We start from the raw sequence: 21,009 nt of genomic DNA, 5'->3' as shown, positions 1-21,009 counted from the left end.
CGCATGGGATCGGGGGGAGGCCCCGCTCAGCGAGCGCGGCCGGGTCTGGAGTGGCCGCGGGTGGGAGGGCGCCGAGACCTCCACACCCCTCAGCCCAGCCCCTAGGCCCCGCGCGCACGCACGCACGCACGCCCTCCCGGTCAATGGGGGGTCCTGGAAGCCCCTCGGGCCCCCGGGCCCGGCCAGGCGCTTGCTGCTCTGGTGTTGGCGGTGTTCGGGGGGGCGGGCCGGCGTCAGCAGGCTGGAGTCCGGTCGCGGGTCGTGCGGCTCAAGTACAGCACGCCCCGCGACGAGAGGTGTGGCCCGTTGGCCCGACCTGCAGGGCAGAGCGAAAGGGAGGCGAAGCGCAAGGCTCTTAGGGCGCCCCGAGCCAACCGCCACCGTCTCAGGCCCTATCAGCCTGAAGGCGCCCGATCTCGTCTGATCTCGGAAGCTAAGCAGGGTCGGGCCTGGTTAGGATCTTGGATGGGAGACCACCTGGGAATCCCGGGTGCTCGAGGCTTTTTGCCTACCAGAAGAGGTCCTTTAGCCCCCGCCGCGCGTCCCGATTCTTGGATCCCCCCCGCAGCCCCAGCCCCTCCCGGGCCGCGGGGAGCGGCTGGCCGGGGCCCCGACTCCCGCTGCAGACCTGGGTTGCCTCCGCGCGGCCCGCGAGCCCCTCCGCATTCGCATTCGGCTTCCAGGACACCCGACGACCGGCAGTCCCGTCTCCATCTGGGGCTCCTTTGGCTTGCCTCAGGCAATCCCGGGGCTTGCACCGACTCAAGCCAGATCCCCAGCACCCCCCCCCACCCCCTGCCTCGCAGGCCATCGCGCATGCGCATGTGCGCGCGCACGCACAGATAGATGTGCCCAAACGGGGCATCTATCTTGTTCAATTATACTGTGGGTGGATCTATGCCTGGGAGTCGGACTGCTGAACCATAATCTACTTCCACTTTTAGTTCCTTCGGGAACCTCCATAATCTTTTCCATACCGGCTCTACCCACGCCCATTCCTACTCACCGTGGAGGAGAGTTCCCTTTGCTCCACATCTTCTCCAGCTTGGTTATTGACAGACATCGCAGTGAGGCCCAATCGGACTCATGTGAAGTGGTCCCTCCTTGGAGTTTGGAGTTGAGCCTCTCCAATCATTAGTGATGTGGAGCAAGATGACCTTTTGGAAATGCAGATGCAATGCTGTCACCTCCCTGCTCCAACGGCTCTCGTATTTTCCCAGCATATTGAAGATACGACCACTTCCCTTCAGGCTTGCTCCTCACGTTCTTCTCTGATGTCTTTTGCCTGGAATGCCCTCTGCACTCTTTGGCTTCCATCCCATAGGGCATTTTTCGTTTCTTGAATGTCCTAAGTTTCCCTGGTCACATAGCCTTCCAAGATGCTATTTTCCCTGCCTGAAATTCTTCCTGCATCTCAACCCTGGTTTACCTAGGTTCAACCTATGGACCTCAACGAAATGGTGCCTCTGGAAAGCCTTCCCTGACACCCAGGTTTTGTGGTGAGGGAAGAGGCCCCTCTATAGGTTCTCAAAGGATCTGCCTGTCATGTATCATTAGAGTCGTCTCAGTGAAAGCAGGAACTCTGTGTCTTCTTCTCTCCGCCTTCTATTCCCTGAAACTTATTACATGCCTCCTAGCTCATCGTAGGTGCTCAGTATTTACTTAGTGTGTGAAAGACAGAAAAGCTCTTGGAAGCCTCAAGGGGTCACTTGGCTCGGCACTTTTGATCTCTGTGTATATTTGGCGAGTCAATTCTTTCCTTTCCTGGGTTGATGTGTACACTATATTCGAGGCACAATCTAAGGCATGAAGACATATCCATGCATAGAGGTTCTTGCTTTCAAGGAACTCGTACAGCAGATTTCTACAAGTTAGGGCTTTTCAAATGCTCTAGAAGCATGTGAACGTTCAGTATGCTCCATTTTCATTTCAAAGAAAGATCGTTTGACTTCCATAGCAAAGGTGGAGACCTTCCAACGTTGAGTCCAAGACTTATACCTTGACCATTTCAGGCAAGTCTTGTGGTTCCTTCTGGAGGTGTGTGGCTCTTGCAGAAATGTGAAGATCTTCCATCGTCCTCAGACTTTGGTGTCATTTGCAATCATCCAGAAAGCTTCCAGGTCCAGGTTCCAGACCACCACCACACACAGTCAGTAGCCAACGGAGTGGATTCCAGGAATACGCATTGTTCACCGGCATTACCGTTGATATTGTTGCTGCACACTCAATGCAGTGGGCAGGGCCTGGATTGTCCACTGGGTCTCATGTGGAATGGAAAGAAGGGCTCCCCACCCCCCACAGACCCCCCACCCCCACTGTTGACAGCCTTGTGACGAGAAACGGTCCCCGAAACAAGAATCAGACAAAGCAGAGAAGCCCAGATGATAGTCCTTGAGATGAAGGAACTAAGCAGCTGGTTGAGATGGCACCAAGGGGAAAGGTTGCTCTTTTTGTCTGCCCCTCTACTCCTTTCTTCCTGGACACCTTAGGGCTTCGTCATGGAGATTTGAAAGAAAGTGCACAAAAGTCATATGTGTTGTATCAAGATTTTGAATTTAACCATCTCTCAAAAAGGAAGAGAGCTTCACCTGCACATGTTTCTTTCAAAAACGTCCATTGCTTTTCAATTCTAGGGTTTCTCTCTTGCCTTGTTCACTTAGCCTTAATAGTAAAAATCAACGAAAACTACATAAAGATTCACAGATACCAAAAAGGACAGCTTCTGTTTCTGAAATCATCTTTCCATTTAGTAGAACACGAGCTCTATTCTTTGTATTTTGCCTAGGGAATTAGCAATGTCCTGGTTCAGATGGCAAGGTATCCCCACCCAGGAGATTGGGGTTCGATCCCTGGGTCCGGAAGATGCCTCCCGTAGAAGGAAATGGCAACCCACTCCAGTATCCTCGCCTGGGAAATGCCACGGACAGAGGAGCCTGATGGGCCGCAGTCCATGGGTCGTATCAAAGTTGGGCTCAATCCAGCAACTACGAACAGAAGTAATTCCAAAGACCACACTCAAGTGTGTGTGTGTGTGTGTGTGTGTGTGTGTGTGTGTCTGTATCTCCTCTTGCCGTCTTGGAGTCTGTCTCGGAATCTTCATGTATTTCTGCCTCTGTATCTCCTGACAGCCAGCCGCCGGCGCGTTCGTCTGGCCCCGGCCTCTCCCAGGCGCTCTGGTTCTGGCTGAGGAGCTTGCGCAGGCCAGCTGTCTCCCTTGGCGTGGGTGCGTGCGAGTGTCTGTGTGTCTGTCTGTGTGCCTGCCTGTGGCTCGTCTGCTCTCTCAGGAAGGTCGAGGGCTTGGCGTGGGGGCAAAGGGGGGGCCTCGGTAGTGCGAAGGGGAGGGGCTGAGGCGCTCCGCTCGACCGCGCCTTCCTGGCTTCTGCTGGGTTTGGGCACCGGACAGGTGCCGCGCAAGTTGGGCGCTCAAGTTTCGCTGCGCCTAGGCCCGCAGGAGGTTCAGAGGCCCCTGGGCCGCGGGGGTTGGGAGGCGGCGGGCGCCGAAGACCGACACCTCCGGGGCCGCGCGGGCCTGAGCAGCGCATGGGATCGGGGGGAGGCCCCGCTCAGCGAGCGCGGCCGGGTCTGGAGTGGCCGCGGGTGGGAGGGCGCCGAGACCTCCACACCCCTCAGCCCAGCCCCTAGGCCCCGCGCGCACGCACGCACGCACGCCCTCCCGGTCAATGGGGGGTCCTGGAAGCCCCTCGGGCCCCCGGGCCCGGCCAGGCGCTTGCTGCTCTGGTGTTGGCGGTGTTCGGGGGGGCGGGCCGGCGTCAGCAGGCTGGAGTCCGGTCGCGGGTCGTGCGGCTCAAGTACAGCACGCCCCGCGACGAGAGGTGTGGCCCGTTGGCCCGACCTGCAGGGCAGAGCGAAAGGGAGGCGAAGCGCAAGGCTCTTAGGGCGCCCCGAGCCAACCGCCACCGTCTCAGGCCCTATCAGCCTGAAGGCGCCCGATCTCGTCTGATCTCGGAAGCTAAGCAGGGTCGGGCCTGGTTAGGATCTTGGATGGGAGACCACCTGGGAATCCCGGGTGCTCGAGGCTTTTTGCCTACCAGAAGAGGTCCTTTAGCCCCCGCCGCGCGTCCCGATTCTTGGATCCCCCCCGCAGCCCCAGCCCCTCCCGGGCCGCGGGGAGCGGCTGGCCGGGGCCCCGACTCGCGCTGCAGACCTGGGTTGCCTCCGCGCGGCCCGCGAGCCCCTCCGCATTCGCATTCGGCTTCCAGGACACCCGACGACCGGCAGTCCCGTCTCCATCTGGGGCTCCTTTGGCTTGCCTCAGGCAATCCCGGGGCTTGCACCGACTCAAGCCAGATCCCCAGCACCCCCCCCCACCCCCTGCCTCGCAGGCCATCGCGCATGCGCATGTGCGCGCGCACGCACAGATAGATGTGCCCAAACGGGGCATCTATCTTGTTCAATTATACTGTGGGTGGATCTATGCCTGGGAGTCGGACTGCTGAACCATAATCTACTTCCACTTTTAGTTCCTTCGGGAACCTCCATAATCTTTTCCATACCGGCTCTACCCACGCCCATTCCTACTCACCGTGGAGGAGAGTTCCCTTTGCTCCACATCTTCTCCAGCTGTGGTTATTGACAGACATCGCAGTGAGGCCCAATCGGACTCATGTGAAGTGGTCCCTCCTTGGAGTTTGGAGTTGAGCCTCTCCAATCATTAGTGATGTGGAGCAAGATGACCTTTTGGAAATGCAGATGCAATGCTGTCACCTCCCTGCTCCAACGGCTCTCGTATTTTCCCAGCATATTGAAGATACGACCACTTCCCTTCAGGCTTGCTCCTCACGTTCTTCTCTGATGTCTTTTGCCTGGAATGCCCTCTGCACTCTTTGGCTTCCATCCCATAGGGCATTTTTCGTTTCTTGAATGTCCTAAGTTTCCCTGGTCACATAGCCTTCCAAGATGCTATTTTCCCTGCCTGAAATTCTTCCTGCATCTCAACCCTGGTTTACCTAGGTTCAACCTATGGACCTCAACGAAATGGTGCCTCTGGAAAGCCTTCCCTGACACCCAGGTTTTGTGGTGAGGGAAGAGGCCCCTCTATAGGTTCTCAAAGGATCTGCCTGTCATGTATCATTAGAGTCGTCTCAGTGAAAGCAGGAACTCTGTGTCTTCTTCTCTCCGCCTTCTATTCCCTGAAACTTATTACATGCCTCCTAGCTCATCGTAGGTGCTCAGTATTTACTTAGTGTGTGAAAGACAGAAAAGCTCTTGGAAGCCTCAAGGGGTCACTTGGCTCGGCACTTTTGATCTCTGTGTATATTTGGCGAGTCAATTCTTTCCTTTCCTGGGTTGATGTGTACACTATATTCGAGGCACAATCTAAGGCATGAAGACATATCCATGCATAGAGGTTCTTGCTTTCAAGGAACTCGTACAGCAGATTTCTACAAGTTAGGGCTTTTCAAATGCTCTAGAAGCATGTGAACGTTCAGTATGCTCCATTTTCATTTCAAAGAAAGATCGTTTGACTTCCATAGCAAAGGTGGAGACCTTCCAACGTTGAGTCCAAGACTTATACCTTGACCATTTCAGGCAAGTCTTGTGGTTCCTTCTGGAGGTGTGTGGCTCTTGCAGAAATGTGAAGATCTTCCATCGTCCTCAGACTTTGGTGTCATTTGCAATCATCCAGAAAGCTTCCAGGTCCAGGTTCCAGACCACCACCACACACAGTCAGTAGCCAACGGAGTGGATTCCAGGAATACGCATTGTTCACCGGCATTACCGTTGATATTGTTGCTGCACACTCAATGCAGTGGGCAGGGCCTGGATTGTCCACTGGGTCTCATGTGGAATGGAAAGAAGGGCTCCCCACCCCCCACAGACCCCCCACCCCCACTGTTGACAGCCTTGTGACGAGAAACGGTCCCCGAAACAAGAATCAGACAAAGCAGAGAAGCCCAGATGATAGTCCTTGAGATGAAGGAACTAAGCAGCTGGTTGAGATGGCACCAAGGGGAAAGGTTGCTCTTTTTGTCTGCCCCTCTACTCCTTTCTTCCTGGACACCTTAGGGCTTCGTCATGGAGATTTGAAAGAAAGTGCACAAAAGTCATATGTGTTGTATCAAGATTTTGAATTTAACCATCTCTCAAAAAGGAAGAGAGCTTCACCTGCACATGTTTCTTTCAAAAACGTCCATTGCTTTTCAATTCTAGGGTTTCTCTCTTGCCTTGTTCACTTAGCCTTAATAGTAAAAATCAACGAAAACTACATAAAGATTCACAGATACCAAAAAGGACAGCTTCTGTTTCTGAAATCATCTTTCCATTTAGTAGAACACGAGCTCTATTCTTTGTATTTTGCCTAGGGAATTAGCAATGTCCTGGTTCAGATGGCAAGGTATCCCCACCCAGGAGATTGGGGTTCGATCCCTGGGTCCGGAAGATGCCTCCCGTAGAAGGAAATGGCAACCCACTCCAGTATCCTCGCCTGGGAAATGCCACGGACAGAGGAGCCTGATGGGCCGCAGTCCATGGGTCGTATCAAAGTTGGGCTCAATCCAGCAACTACGAACAGAAGTAATTCCAAAGACCACACTCAAGTGTGTGTGTGTGTGTGTGTGTGTGTGTGTGTGTGTCTGTATCTCCTCTTGCCGTCTTGGAGTCTGTCTCGGAATCTTCATGTATTTCTGCCTCTGTATCTCCTGACAGCCAGCCGCCGGCGCGTTCGTCTGGCCCCGGCCTCTCCCAGGCGCTCTGGTTCTGGCTGAGGAGCTTGCGCAGGCCAGCTGTCTCCCTTGGCGTGGGTGCGTGCGAGTGTCTGTGTGTCTGTCTGTGTGCCTGCCTGTGGCTCGTCTGCTCTCTCAGGAAGGTCGAGGGCTTGGCGTGGGGGCAAAGGGGGGGCCTCGGTAGTGCGAAGGGGAGGGGCTGAGGCGCTCCGCTCGACCGCGCCTTCCTGGCTTCTGCTGGGTTTGGGCACCGGACAGGTGCCGCGCAAGTTGGGCGCTCAAGTTTCGCTGCGCCTAGGCCCGCAGGAGGTTCAGAGGCCCCTGGGCCGCGGGGGTTGGGAGGCGGCGGGCGCCGAAGACCGACACCTCCGGGGCCGCGCGGGCCTGAGCAGCGCATGGGATCGGGGGGAGGCCCCGCTCAGCGAGCGCGGCCGGGTCTGGAGTGGCCGCGGGTGGGAGGGCGCCGAGACCTCCACACCCCTCAGCCCAGCCCCTAGGCCCCGCGCGCACGCACGCACGCACGCCCTCCCGGTCAATGGGGGGTCCTGGAAGCCCCTCGGGCCCCCGGGCCCGGCCAGGCGCTTGCTGCTCTGGTGTTGGCGGTGTTCGGGGGGGCGGGCCGGCGTCAGCAGGCTGGAGTCCGGTCGCGGGTCGTGCGGCTCAAGTACAGCACGCCCCGCGACGAGAGGTGTGGCCCGTTGGCCCGACCTGCAGGGCAGAGCGAAAGGGAGGCGAAGCGCAAGGCTCTTAGGGCGCCCCGAGCCAACCGCCACCGTCTCAGGCCCTATCAGCCTGAAGGCGCCCGATCTCGTCTGATCTCGGAAGCTAAGCAGGGTCGGGCCTGGTTAGGATCTTGGATGGGAGACCACCTGGGAATCCCGGGTGCTCGAGGCTTTTTGCCTACCAGAAGAGGTCCTTTAGCCCCCGCCGCGCGTCCCGATTCTTGGATCCCCCCCGCAGCCCCAGCCCCTCCCGGGCCGCGGGGAGCGGCTGGCCGGGGCCCCGACTCGCGCTGCAGACCTGGGTTGCCTCCGCGCGGCCCGCGAGCCCCTCCGCATTCGCATTCGGCTTCCAGGACACCCGACGACCGGCAGTCCCGTCTCCATCTGGGGCTCCTTTGGCTTGCCTCAGGCAATCCCGGGGCTTGCACCGACTCAAGCCAGATCCCCAGCACCCCCCCCCACCCCCTGCCTCGCAGGCCATCGCGCATGCGCATGTGCGCGCGCACGCACAGATAGATGTGCCCAAACGGGGCATCTATCTTGTTCAATTATACTGTGGGTGGATCTATGCCTGGGAGTCGGACTGCTGAACCATAATCTACTTCCACTTTTAGTTCCTTCGGGAACCTCCATAATCTTTTCCATACCGGCTCTACCCACGCCCATTCCTACTCACCGTGGAGGAGAGTTCCCTTTGCTCCACATCTTCTCCAGCTTTGGTTATTGACAGACATCGCAGTGAGGCCCAATCGGACTCATGTGAAGTGGTCCCTCCTTGGAGTTTGGAGTTGAGCCTCTCCAATCATTAGTGATGTGGAGCAAGATGACCTTTTGGAAATGCAGATGCAATGCTGTCACCTCCCTGCTCCAACGGCTCTCGTATTTTCCCAGCATATTGAAGATACGACCACTTCCCTTCAGGCTTGCTCCTCACGTTCTTCTCTGATGTCTTTTGCCTGGAATGCCCTCTGCACTCTTTGGCTTCCATCCCATAGGGCATTTTTCGTTTCTTGAATGTCCTAAGTTTCCCTGGTCACATAGCCTTCCAAGATGCTATTTTCCCTGCCTGAAATTCTTCCTGCATCTCAACCCTGGTTTACCTAGGTTCAACCTATGGACCTCAACGAAATGGTGCCTCTGGAAAGCCTTCCCTGACACCCAGGTTTTGTGGTGAGGGAAGAGGCCCCTCTATAGGTTCTCAAAGGATCTGCCTGTCATGTATCATTAGAGTCGTCTCAGTGAAAGCAGGAACTCTGTGTCTTCTTCTCTCCGCCTTCTATTCCCTGAAACTTATTACATGCCTCCTAGCTCATCGTAGGTGCTCAGTATTTACTTAGTGTGTGAAAGACAGAAAAGCTCTTGGAAGCCTCAAGGGGTCACTTGGCTCGGCACTTTTGATCTCTGTGTATATTTGGCGAGTCAATTCTTTCCTTTCCTGGGTTGATGTGTACACTATATTCGAGGCACAATCTAAGGCATGAAGACATATCCATGCATAGAGGTTCTTGCTTTCAAGGAACTCGTACAGCAGATTTCTACAAGTTAGGGCTTTTCAAATGCTCTAGAAGCATGTGAACGTTCAGTATGCTCCATTTTCATTTCAAAGAAAGATCGTTTGACTTCCATAGCAAAGGTGGAGACCTTCCAACGTTGAGTCCAAGACTTATACCTTGACCATTTCAGGCAAGTCTTGTGGTTCCTTCTGGAGGTGTGTGGCTCTTGCAGAAATGTGAAGATCTTCCATCGTCCTCAGACTTTGGTGTCATTTGCAATCATCCAGAAAGCTTCCAGGTCCAGGTTCCAGACCACCACCACACACAGTCAGTAGCCAACGGAGTGGATTCCAGGAATACGCATTGTTCACCGGCATTACCGTTGATATTGTTGCTGCACACTCAATGCAGTGGGCAGGGCCTGGATTGTCCACTGGGTCTCATGTGGAATGGAAAGAAGGGCTCCCCACCCCCCACAGACCCCCCACCCCCACTGTTGACAGCCTTGTGACGAGAAACGGTCCCCGAAACAAGAATCAGACAAAGCAGAGAAGCCCAGATGATAGTCCTTGAGATGAAGGAACTAAGCAGCTGGTTGAGATGGCACCAAGGGGAAAGGTTGCTCTTTTTGTCTGCCCCTCTACTCCTTTCTTCCTGGACACCTTAGGGCTTCGTCATGGAGATTTGAAAGAAAGTGCACAAAAGTCATATGTGTTGAATCAAGATTTTGAATTTAACCATCTCTCAAAAAGGAAGAGAGCTTCACCTGCACATGTTTCTTTCAAAAACGTCCATTGCTTTTCAATTCTAGGGTTTCTCTCTTGCCTTGTTCACTTAGCCTTAATAGTAAAAATCAACGAAAACTACATAAAGATTCACAGATACCAAAAAGGACAGCTTCTGTTTCTGAAATCATCTTTCCATTTAGTAGAACACGAGCTCTATTCTTTGTATTTTGCCTAGGGAATTAGCAATGTCCTGGTTCAGATGGCAAGGTATCCCCACCCAGGAGATTGGGGTTCGATCCCTGGGTCCGGAAGATGCCTCCCGTAGAAGGAAATGGCAACCCACTCCAGTATCCTCGCCTGGGAAATGCCACGGACAGAGGAGCCTGATGGGCCGCAGTCCATGGGTCGTATCAAAGTTGGGCTCAATCCAGCAACTACGAACAGAAGTAATTCCAAAGACCACACTCAAGTGTGTGTGTGTGTGTGTGTGTGTGTGTGTGTGTCTGTATCTCCTCTTGCCGTCTTGGAGTCTGTCTCGGAATCTTCATGTATTTCTGCCTCTGTATCTCCTGACAGCCAGCCGCCGGCGCGTTCGTCTGGCCCCGGCCTCTCCCAGGCGCTCTGGTTCTGGCTGAGGAGCTTGCGCAGGCCAGCTGTCTCCCTTGGCGTGGGTGCGTGCGAGTGTCTGTGTGTCTGTCTGTGTGCCTGCCTGTGGCTCGTCTGCTCTCTCAGGAAGGTCGAGGGCTTGGCGTGGGGGCAAAGGGGGGGCCTCGGTAGTGCGAAGGGGAGGGGCTGAGGCGCTCCGCTCGACCGCGCCTTCCTGGCTTCTGCTGGGTTTGGGCACCGGACAGGTGCCGCGCAAGTTGGGCGCTCAAGTTTCGCTGCGCCTAGGCCCGCAGGAGGTTCAGAGGCCCCTGGGCCGCGGGGGTTGGGAGGCGGCGGGCGCCGAAGACCGACACCTCCGGGGCCGCGCGGGCCTGAGCAGCGCATGGGATCGGGGGGAGGCCCCGCTCAGCGAGCGCGGCCGGGTCTGGAGTGGCCGCGGGTGGGAGGGCGCCGAGACCTCCACACCCCTCAGCCCAGCCCCTAGGCCCCGCGCGCACGCACGCACGCACGCCCTCCCGGTCAATGGGGGGTCCTGGAAGCCCCTCGGGCCCCCGGGCCCGGCCAGGCGCTTGCTGCTCTGGTGTTGGCGGTGTTCGGGGGGGCGGGCCGGCGTCAGCAGGCTGGAGTCCGGTCGCGGGTCGTGCGGCTCAAGTACAGCACGCCCCGCGACGAGAGGTGTGGCCCGTTGGCCCGACCTGCAGGGCAGAGCGAAAGGGAGGCGAAGCGCAAGGCTCTTAGGGCGCCCCGAGCCAACCGCCACCGTCTCAGGCCCTATCAGCCTGAAGGCGCCCGATCTCGTCTGATCTCGGAAGCTAAGCAGGGTCGGGCCTGGTTAGGATCTTGGATGGGAGACCACCTGGGAATCCCGGGTGCTCGAGGCTTTTTGCCTACCAGAAGAGGTCCTTTAGCCCCCGCCGCGCGTCCCGATTCTTGGATCCCCCCCGCAGCCCCAGCCCCTCCCGGGCCGCGGGGAGCGGGTGGCCGGGGCCCCGACTCGCGCTGCAGACCTGGGTTGCCTCCGCGCGGCCCGCGAGCCCCTCCGCATTCGCATTCGGCTTCCAGGACACCCGACGACCGGCAGTCCCGTCTCCATCTGGGGCTCCTTTGGCTTGCCTCAGGCAATCCCGGGGCTTGCACCGACTCAAGCCAGATCCCCAGCACCCCCCCCCACCCCCTGCCTCGCAGGCCATCGCGCATGCGCATGTGCGCGCGCACGCACAGATAGATGTGCCCAAACGGGGCATCTATCTTGTTCAATTATACTGTGGGTGGATCTATGCCTGGGAGTCGGACTGCTGAACCATAATCTACTTCCACTTTTAGTTCCTTCGGGAACCTCCATAATCTTTTCCATACCGGCTCTACCCACGCCCATTCCTACTCACCGTGGAGGAGAGTTCCCTTTGCTCCACATCTTCTCCAGCTTTGGTTATTGACAGACATCGCAGTGAGGCCCAATCGGACTCATGTGAAGTGGTCCCTCCTTGGAGTTTGGAGTTGAGCCTCTCCAATCATTAGTGATGTGGAGCAAGATGACCTTTTGGAAATGCAGATGCAATGCTGTCACCTCCCTGCTCCAACGGCTCTCGTATTTTCCCAGCATATTGAAGATACGACCACTTCCCTTCAGGCTTGCTCCTCACGTTCTTCTCTGATGTCTTTTGCCTGGAATGCCCTCTGCACTCTTTGGCTTCCATCCCATAGGGCATTTTTCGTTTCTTGAATGTCCTAAGTTTCCCTGGTCACATAGCCTTCCAAGATGCTATTTTCCCTGCCTGAAATTCTTCCTGCATCTCAACCCTGGTTTACCTAGGTTCAACCTATGGACCTCAACGAAATGGTGCCTCTGGAAAGCCTTCCCTGACACCCAGGTTTTGTGGTGAGGGAAGAGGCCCCTCTATAGGTTCTCAAAGGATCTGCCTGTCATGTATCATTAGAGTCGTCTCAGTGAAAGCAGGAACTCTGTGTCTTCTTCTCTCCGCCTTCTATTCCCTGAAACTTATTACATGCCTCCTAGCTCATCGTAGGTGCTCAGTATTTACTTAGTGTGTGAAAGACAGAAAAGCTCTTGGAAGCCTCAAGGGGTCACTTGGCTCGGCACTTTTGATCTCTGTGTATATTTGGCGAGTCAATTCTTTCCTTTCCTGGGTTGATGTGTACACTATATTCGAGGCACAATCTAAGGCATGAAGACATATCCATGCATAGAGGTTCTTGCTTTCAAGGAACTCGTACAGCAGATTTCTACAAGTTAGGGCTTTTCAAATGCTCTAGAAGCATGTGAACGTTCAGTATGCTCCATTTTCATTTCAAAGAAAGATCGTTTGACTTCCATAGCAAAGGTGGAGACCTTCCAACGTTGAGTCCAAGACTTATACCTTGACCATTTCAGGCAAGTCTTGTGGTTCCTTCTGGAGGTGTGTGGCTCTTGCAGAAATGTGAAGATCTTCTGTTGGGGGCCAGAGTGAGGTACTCCGCCCATGGCAAAGGTCATGAGGAAGGAGGCTCGACATACGCAAAGGCGGGATCGAGCCTCAGGAGTCCCCCTGGAAATCCTCGAGCATCTACCCCCATAACCAGAGCCTGCCTACTTTACTACTTTGTGCTCACCTACACCTCTGACTTTACGGGGGGCTGTCCCCCACCACCTCTTTTGGAGAAGGAGTTAACTTAGAGCTCCAGTTTATAATAATTCCTGGGCGTGATAAGAGTGTTTTAACCTACAAACTCCTCTGAAGGTTCTCTGGCCTGCCTGACAGGCTTGTCCGGCCACATGTGATCGCTCACAGCCTCCCAACCGTGAGAGGCACAAGATGCTTTAAACCTTCTAAAAACAGGTTCCTTAGAAAAGTTAGAAAACTATTAGTATAAGTATAATGGGCTAATTAGAAATTGTGTTGGTGAAGGGTTTTTCATTTGTTGAGCCAATGTTTGTTGCTAAGTCTCCATATCCCCTGCCCTTACACACATTAATGAATATATAGAATTAACCTTTGATATTAATCACGTTAGACCTTAGGCTAAGTAAATTCTTTCCTTAACTAAAACCCACTACACCCTCACCCTGTAGGAATGTAACTTTATTTGGGTGGCGTCTGTTTTGAGAATAATCAGCCCTGGAGAAATAAGTGTCCTGATTGACTGACCGCTGTCACAAGGAGAGGGTCGTAAATTGTCAGCAGGGCCCCCTGGCCAGAAGATGATGTAACACCCCTAAGACCTCTGTATACATTTGTGTGAAGCACCTGACTTTAATGAAAGTCAGGACTGCTGTCCCCATGTGACTTTTGCATAACATCTCAGTGTATAAAAGTAGACCATGGAAAATAAAGAATTGGGATCAGTTTCTCAAAATACTGGTCTCCCCATGTCGCTCTCTCTCTCACTCTGGTTGAGTCTCCATCTGGAGCGCGGAACCCACCATGCTTACTAATTATGCCTGGGCTTCTAAGATCCGACCGGGGAGGCCTCAGTGTCTCCTCTCCTTCGGGAGAACGGAAGGATGCCTGCGGCCTACGTAAGTGGTGCAAACTTCTTGTCTTGAAGTTTTATTGGTCTCCCGCGTAAACCAAGCCACTCAGCCTCTTTTCTCCACTGAATTTTCCTACTGAGCTATCCTCATCCTATTACTCTTTATATCTTTGATAAAATATTTAAATAAATAAATAGGTCGCCGACACCGTCCCCGCTTCGAATACCCTGGATCAGCCGGGGCAGGACCCCGGCAATCTTCCATCGTCCTCAGACTTTGGTGTCATTTGCAATCATCCAGAAAGCTTCCAGGTCTAGGTTCCAGACCACCACCACACACAGTCAGTAGTCAACGGAGTGGATTCCAGGAATACGCATTGTTCACCGGCATTACCGTTGATATTGTTGCTGCACACTCAATGCAGTGGGCAGGGCCTGGATTGTCCACTGGGTCTCATGTGGAATGGAAAGAAGGGCTCCCCACCCCCCACAGACCCCCCACCCCCACTGTTGACAGCCTTGTGACGAGAAACGGTCCCCGAAACAAGAATCAGACAAAGCAGAGAAGCCCAGGTGATAGTCCTTGAGATGAAGGAACTAAGCAGCTGGTTGAGATGGCAACAAGGGGAAAGGTTGCTCTTTTTGTCTGCCCCTCTACTCCTTTCTTCCTGGACACCTTAGGGCTTCGTCATGGAGATTTGAAAGAAAGTGCACAAAAGTCATATGTGTTGTATCAAGATTTTGAATTTAACCATCTCTCAAAAAGGAAGAGAGCTTCACCTGCACATGTTTCTTTCAAAAACGTCCATTGCTTTTCAATTCTAGGGTTTCTCTCTTGCCTTGTTCACTTAGCCTTAATAGTAAAAATCAACGAAAACTACATAAAGATTCACAGATACCAAAAAGGACAGCTTCTGTTTCTGAAATCATCTTTCCATTTAGTAGAACACGAGCTCTATTCTTTGTATTTTGCCTAGGGAATTAGCAATGTCCTGGTTCAGATGGCAAGGTATCCCCACCCAGGAGATTGGGGTTCGATCCCTGGGTCCGGAAGATGCCTCCCGTAGAAGGAAATGGCAACCCACTCCAGTATCCTCGCCTGGGAAATGCCACGGACAGAGGAGCCTGATGGGCCGCAGTCCATGGGTCGTATCAAAGTTGGGCTCAATCCAGCAACTACGAACAGAAGTAATTCCAAAGACCACACTCAAGTGTGTGTGTGTGTGTGTGTGTGTGTGTGTGTGTGTCTGTATCTCCTCTTGCCGTCTTGGAGTCTGTCTCGGAATCTTCATGTATTTCTGCCTCTGTATCTCCTGACAGCCAGCCGCCGGCGCGTTCGTCTGGCCCCGGCCTCTCCCAGGCGCTCTGGTTCTGGCTGAGGAGCTTGCGCAGGCCAGCTGTCTCCCTTGGCGTGGGTGCGTGCGAGTGTCTGTGTGTCTGTCTGTGTGCCTGCCTGTGGCTCGTCTGCTCTCTCAGGAAGGTCGAGGGCTTGGCGTGGGGGCAAAGGGGGGGCCTCGGTAGTGCGAAGGGGAGGGGCTGAGGCGCTCCGCTCGACCGCGCCTTCCTGGCTTCTGCTGGGTTTGGGCACCGGACAGGTGCCGCGCAAGTTGGGCGCTCAAGTTTCGCTGCGCCTAGGCCCGCAGGAGGTTCAGAGGCCCCTGGGCCGCGGGGGTTGGGAGGCGGCGGGCGCCGAAGACCGACACCTCCGGGGCCGCGCGGGCCTGAGCAGCGCATGGGATCGGGGGGAGGCCCCGCTCAGCGAGCGCGGCCGGGTCTGGAGTGGCCGCGGGTGGGAGGGCGCCGAGACCTCCACACCCCTCAGCCCAGCCCCTAGGCCCCGCGCGCACGCACGCACGCACGCCCTCCCGGTCAATGGGGGGTCCTGGAAGCCCCTCGGGCCCCCGGGCCCGGCCAGGCGCTTGCTGCTCTGGTGTTGGCGGTGTTCGGGGGGGCGGGCCGGCGTCAGCAGGCTGGAGTCCGGTCGCGGGTCGTGCGGCTCAAGTACAGCACGCCCCGCGACGAGAGGTGTGGCCCGTTGGCCCGACCTGCAGGGCAGAGCGAAAGGGAGGCGAAGCGCAAGGCTCTTAGGGCGCCCCGAGCCAACCGCCACCGTCTCAGGCCCTATCAGCCTGAAGGCGCCCGATCTCGTCTGATCTCGGAAGCTAAGCAGGGTCGGGCCTGGTTAGGATCTTGGATGGGAGACCACCTGGGAATCCCGGGTGCTCGAGGCTTTTTGCCTACCAGAAGAGGTCCTTTAGCCCCCGCCGCGCGTCCCGATTCTTGGATCCCCCCCGCAGCCCCAGCCCCTCCCGGGCCGCGGGGAGCGGGTGGCCGGGGCCCCGACTCGCGCTGCAGACCTGGGTTGCCTCCGCGCGGCCCGCGAGCCCCTCCGCATTCGCATTCGGCTTCCAGGACACCCGACGACCGGCAGTCCCGTCTCCATCTGGGGCTCCTTTGGCTTGCCTCAGGCAATCCCGGGGCTTGCACCGACTCAAGCCAGATCCCCAGCACCCCCCCCCACCCCCTGCCTCGCAGGCCATCGCGCATGCGCATGTGCGCGCGCACGCACAGATAGATGTGCCCAAACGGGGCATCTATCTTGTTCAATTATACTGTGGGTGGATCTATGCCTGGGAGTCGGACTGCTGAACCATAATCTACTTCCACTTTTAGTTCCTTCGGGAACCTCCATAATCTTTTCCATACCGGCTCTACCCACGCCCATTCCTACTCACCGTGGAGGAGAGTTCCCTTTGCTCCACATCTTCTCCAGCTTTGGTTATTGACAGACATCGCAGTGAGGCCCAATCGGACTCATGTGAAGTGGTCCCTCCTTGGAGTTTGGAGTTGAGCCTCTCCAATCATTAGTGATGTGGAGCAAGATGACCTTTTGGAAATGCAGATGCAATGCTGTCACCTCCCTGCTCCAACGGCTCTCGTATTTTCCCAGCATATTGAAGATACGACCACTTCCCTTCAGGCTTGCTCCTCACGTTCTTCTCTGATGTCTTTTGCCTGGAATGCCCTCTGCACTCTTTGGCTTCCATCCCATAGGGCATTTTTCGTTTCTTGAATGTCCTAAGTTTCCCTGGTCACATAGCCTTCCAAGATGCTATTTTCCCTGCCTGAAATTCTTCCTGCATCTCAACCCTGGTTTACCTAGGTTCAACCTATGGACCTCAACGAAATGGTGCCTCTGGAAAGCCTTCCCTGACACCCAGGTTTTGTGGTGAGGGAAGAGGCCCCTCTATAGGTTCTCAAAGGATCTGCCTGTCATGTATCATTAGAGTCGTCTCAGTGAAAGCAGGAACTCTGTGTCTTCTTCTCTCCGCCTTCTATTCCCTGAAACTTATTACATGCCTCCTAGCTCATCGTAGGTGCTCAGTATTTACTTAGTGTGTGAAAGACAGAAAAGCTCTTGGAAGCCTCAAGGGGTCACTTGGCTCGGCACTTTTGATCTCTGTGTATATTTGGCGAGTCAATTCTTTCCTTTCCTGGGTTGATGTGTACACTATATTCGAGGCACAATCTAAGGCATGAAGACATATCCATACATAGAGGTTCTTGCTTTCAAGGAACTCGTACAGCAGATTTCTACAAGTTAGGGCTTTTCAAATGCTCTAGAAGCATGTGAACGTTCAGTATGCTCCATTTTCATTTCAAAGAAAGATCGTTTGACTTCCATAGCAAAGGTGGAGACCTTCCAACGTTGAGTCCAAGACTTATACCTTGACCATTTCAGGCAAGTCTTGTGGTTCCTTCTGGAGGTGTGTGGCTCTTGCAGAAATGTGAAGATCTTCCATCGTCCTCAGACTTTGGTGTCATTTGCAATCATCCAGAAAGCTTCCAGGTCCAGGTTCCAGACCACCACCACACACAGTCAGTAGCCAACGGAGTGGATTCCAGGAATACGCATTGTTCACCGGCATTACCGTTGATATTGTTGCTGCACACTCAATGCAGTGGGCAGGGCCTGGATTGTCCACTGGGTCTCATGTGGAATGGAAAGAAGGGCTTCCCCCCCCCCACAGACCCCCCACCCCCACTGTTGACAGCCTTGTGACGAGAAACGGTCCCCGAAACAAGAATCAGACAAAGCAGAGAAGCCCAGATGATAGTCCTTGAGATGAAGGAACTAAGCAGCTGGTTGAGATGGCACCAAGGGGAAAGGTTGCTCTTTTTGTCTGCCCCTCTACTCCTTTCTTCCTGGACACCTTAGGGCTTCGTCATGGAGATTTGAAAGAAAGTGCACAAAAGTCATATGTGTTGAATCAAGATTTTGAATTTAACCATCTCTCAAAAAGGAAGAGAGCTTCACCTGCACATGTTTCTTTCAAAAACGTCCATTGCTTTTCAATTCTAGGGTTTCTCTCTTGCCTTGTTCACTTAGCCTTAATAGTAAAAATCAACGAAAACTACATAAAGATTCACAGATACCAAAAAGGACAGCTTCTGTTTCTGAAATCATCTTTCCATTTAGTAGAACACGAGCTCTATTCTTTGTATTTTGCCTAGGGAATTAGCAATGTCCTGGTTCAGATGGCAAGGTATCCCCACCCAGGAGATTGGGGTTCGATCCCTGGGTCCGGAAGATGCCTCCCGTAGAAGGAAATGGCAACCCACTCCAGTATCCTCGCCTGGGAAATGCCACGGACAGAGGAGCCTGATGGGCCGCAGTCCATGGGTCGTATCAAAGTTGGGCTCAATCCAGCAACTACGAACAGAAGTAATTCCAAAGACCACACTCAAGTGTGTGTGTGTGTGTGTGTGTGTGTGTGTGTCTGTATCTCCTCTTGCCGTCTTGGAGTCTGTCTCGGAATCTTCATGTATTTCTGCCTCTGTATCTCCTGACAGCCAGCCGCCGGCGCGTTCGTCTGGCCCCGGCCTCTCCCAGGCGCTCTGGTTCTGGCTGAGGAGCTTGCGCAGGCCAGCTGTCTCCCTTGGCGTGGGTGCGTGCGAGTGTCTGTGTGTCTGTCTGTGTGCCTGCCTGTGGCTCGTCTGCTCTCTCAGGAAGGTCGAGGGCTTGGCGTGGGGGCAAAGGGGGGGCCTCGGTAGTGCGAAGGGGAGGGGCTGAGGCGCTCCGCTCGACCGCGCCTTCCTGGCTTCTGCTGGGTTTGGGCACCGGACAGGTGCCGCGCAAGTTGGGCGCTCAAGTTTCGCTGCGCCTAGGCCCGCAGGAGGTTCAGAGGCCCCTGGGCCGCGGGGGTTGGGAGGCGGCGGGCGCCGAAGACCGACACCTCCGGGGCCGCGCGGGCCTGAGCAGCGCATGGGATCGGGGGGAGGCCCCGCTCAGCGAGCGCGGCCGGGTCTGGAGTGGCCGCGGGTGGGAGGGCGCCGAGACCTCCACACCCCTCAGCCCAGCCCCTAGGCCCCGCGCGCACGCACGCACGCACGCCCTCCCGGTCAATGGGGGGTCCTGGAAGCCCCTCGGGCCCCCGGGCCCGGCCAGGCGCTTGCTGCTCTGGTGTTGGCGGTGTTCGGGGGGGCGGGCCGGCGTCAGCAGGCTGGAGTCCGGTCGCGGGTCGTGCGGCTCAAGTACAGCACGCCCCGCGACGAGAGGTGTGGCCCGTTGGCCCGACCTGCAGGGCAGAGCGAAAGGGAGGCGAAGCGCAAGGCTCTTAGGGCGCCCCGAGCCAACCGCCACCGTCTCAGGCCCTATCAGCCTGAAGGCGCCCGATCTCGTCTGATCTCGGAAGCTAAGCAGGGTCGGGCCTGGTTAGGATCTTGGATGGGAGACCACCTGGGAATCCCGGGTGCTCGAGGCTTTTTGCCTACCAGAAGAGGTCCTTTAGCCCCCGCCGCGCGTCCCGATTCTTGGATCCCCCCCGCAGCCCCAGCCCCTCCCGGGCCGCGGGGAGCGGGTGGCCGGGGCCCCGACTCGCGCTGCAGACCTGGGTTGCCTCCGCGCGGCCCGCGAGCCCCTCCGCATTCGCATTCGGCTTCCAGGACACCCGACGACCGGCAGTCCCGTCTCCATCTGGGGCTCCTTTGGCTTGCCTCAGGCAATCCCGGGGCTTGCACCGACTCAAGCCAGATCCCCAGCACCCCCCCCCACCCCCTGCCTCGCAGGCCATCGCGCATGCGCATGTGCGCGCGCACGCACAGATAGATGTGCCCAAACGGGGCATCTATCTTGTTCAATTATACTGTGGGTGGATCTATGCCTGGGAGTCGGACTGCTGAACCATAATCTACTTCCACTTTTAGTTCCTTCGGGAACCTCCATAATCTTTTCCATACCGGCTCTACCCACGCCCATTCCTACTCACCGTGGAGGAGAGTTCCCTTTGCTCCACATCTTCTCCAGCTTTGGTTATTGACAGACATCGCAGTGAGGCCCAATCGGACTCATGTGAAGTGGTCCCTCCTTGGAGTTTGGAGTTGAGCCTCTCCAATCATTAGTGATGTGGAGCAAGATGACCTTTTGGAAATGCAGATGCAATGCTGTCACCTCCCTGCTCCAACGGCTCTCGTATTTTCCCAGCATATTGAAGATACGACCACTTCCCTTCAGGCTTGCTCCTCACGTTCTTCTCTGATGTCTTTTGCCTGGAATGCCCTCTGCACTCTTTGGCTTCCATCCCATAGGGCATTTTTCGTTTCTTGAATGTCCTAAGTTTCCCTGGTCACATAGCCTTCCAAGATGCTATTTTCCCTGCCTGAAATTCTTCCTGCATCTCAACCCTGGTTTACCTAGGTTCAACCTATGGACCTCAACGAAATGGTGCCTCTGGAAAGCCTTCCCTGACACCCAGGTTTTGTGGTGAGGGAAGAGGCCCCTCTATAGGTTCTCAAAGGATCTGCCTGTCATGTATCATTAGAGTCGTCTCAGTGAAAGCAGGAACTCTGTGTCTTCTTCTCTCCGCCTTCTATTCCCTGAAACTTATTACATGCCTCCTAGCTCATCGTAGGTGCTCAGTATTTACTTAGTGTGTGAAAGACAGAAAAGCTCTTGGAAGCCTCAAGGGGTCACTTGGCTCGGCACTTTTGATCTCTGTGTATATTTGGCGAGTCAATTCTTTCCTTTCCTGGGTTGATGTGTACACTATATTCGAGGCACAATCTAAGGCATGAAGACATATCCATGCATAGAGGTTCTTGCTTTCAAGGAACTCGTACAGCAGATTTCTACAAGTTAGGGCTTTTCAAATGCTCTAGAAGCATGTGAACGTTCAGTATGCTCCATTTTCATTTCAAAGAAAGATCGTTTGACTTCCATAGCAAAGGTGGAGACCTTCCAACGTTGAGTCCAAGACTTATACCTTGACCATTTCAGGCAAGTCTTGTGGTTCCTTCTGGAGGTGTG

The 21,009-nt window shown here is 55.3% G+C and overlaps 6 pseudogenes; all 6 read left to right on the top strand.

Moving 5' to 3' along the window:
* Positions 1-382: 382 nt before the first annotated feature.
* On the top strand, positions 383-502 carry LOC113889106 (annotated as a pseudogene).
* Positions 503-3,919: 3,417 nt separating this feature from the next.
* LOC113889114 lies at positions 3,920-4,039 on the top strand (annotated as a pseudogene).
* A 3,418-nt stretch (positions 4,040-7,457) lies between these two features.
* On the top strand, positions 7,458-7,577 carry LOC113889113 (annotated as a pseudogene).
* A 3,416-nt stretch (positions 7,578-10,993) lies between these two features.
* LOC113889112 lies at positions 10,994-11,113 on the top strand (annotated as a pseudogene).
* Positions 11,114-15,814: 4,701 nt separating this feature from the next.
* On the top strand, positions 15,815-15,934 carry LOC113889111 (annotated as a pseudogene).
* A 3,414-nt stretch (positions 15,935-19,348) lies between these two features.
* On the top strand, positions 19,349-19,468 carry LOC113889105 (annotated as a pseudogene).
* Positions 19,469-21,009: the final 1,541 nt, after the last annotated feature.

This window comes from Bos indicus x Bos taurus, unplaced genomic scaffold (assembly GCF_003369695.1).
Source record: "Bos indicus x Bos taurus breed Angus x Brahman F1 hybrid unplaced genomic scaffold, Bos_hybrid_MaternalHap_v2.0 tig00003527_arrow_arrow_obj, whole genome shotgun sequence".
Taxonomy (NCBI): Eukaryota; Metazoa; Chordata; class Mammalia; order Artiodactyla; family Bovidae; genus Bos; species Bos indicus x Bos taurus.
Note: the sequence above shows the minus strand (reverse complement) of the source record. Positions and strands in the feature narration are given on the sequence as shown.